Source organism: Brassica oleracea, chromosome C8 (genome assembly GCF_000695525.1).
Source record: "Brassica oleracea var. oleracea cultivar TO1000 chromosome C8, BOL, whole genome shotgun sequence".
NCBI classification, from domain to species: Eukaryota; Viridiplantae; Streptophyta; class Magnoliopsida; order Brassicales; family Brassicaceae; genus Brassica; species Brassica oleracea.
Window position 1 is genome coordinate 27,382,079 of NC_027755.1, and position 1,282 is coordinate 27,383,360.

The window sequence follows — 1,282 nt, forward strand, 5'->3', positions numbered from 1 at the left end:
TTAAAATTAAACAAATATGAGAAGATACACTATTTTTTTTTATCAAATCTTTATTATTCAAAATCATGAATTACCATATATACTTTAGCCACATTAGGCAATTCCATAAATTTTTATTTAAGGAAATAATATAATACATTAATGATGAATTTATTGTTAGTTCAATAAAAAGCTTATTATATAATTAGATGGACCAACATATTTCTCTAATGATTCTAAGAATCATCTTAGTGATGACATGTGGCTACAAAAAGAAGTTGTAATGCTTCTCAAATAATATATAGGGGATGTGTTATTCAACCCCAGTCTTCCTTTTATCCCTCTTATAGTTAGGAAAATAGCATTCTTTTATTTGAAAGGTATCGCGCAAATACTCCAATTCTGAAAATGTTTTCCGTTTCCATTTAATTAGCATCTTTCACTGATCACATTTGATGAAACAGAAAACTTGGGCAAATGATATACGTATTTATATATCAACACAATCAAAGAAGCACAATCAGAAAATTACTAGCCATGAATTCCCAAACCATCTAGTATTAAAAGATCTTTTGTGCACCTCTTCACTATCGCAAGCCCTGCCATAATTGTCCAGTGCTAATGTTGTTTCTACAACATGTCAACATCTTGCGTTTTATGTTGCATACGATTAAGAACCTTGGAGTATACATTCTTATATATTTCTTGTAGACACTACAAAATACGTTCCAGGCATTACATGCTAACCTGTGAAATTAATCCTGCTACCTTTTGACTTTTCTCAGTAATGCCATCCATGTTTGAAAAACTGACAAAGATAAACATACAACTCCATCATCAAGGAACTATAGACCATCTGCATCTAGTTTTTTTTTATGGTCAGTTCTTAGTTCATCAAAAAAGCATGATAATAACCAAACATTTGTCTTTATGGTTTTGTTTTAAGGGTTGCAAAGACATTCAGATTTTGACTACTTTGGATATAGCATAACTGGGTTTATAACGTATGCATGAGAGTATTAAAGTTGAACAAGATCGATTGATATTCCTCCAAAACATTTGATTATTTGAGTACATTCTACCAATACATGGCAAACAAAACTTGCTTGCTTGTTGAGTACACTAGAAGCTGAACAAGAAAATATTTTATTTGTATAAATGTTCAGTAATCGTTGTGTACATAAGAAACAAACTAGCTTCTTGTTTGGATTCTACCAATGCTAAAAATAGATTTAGGTTTTGTTATTTGATTTGACTTCTTCCTTCCCTTTGTGACAGACACATTTGACAATAACCAGGACAT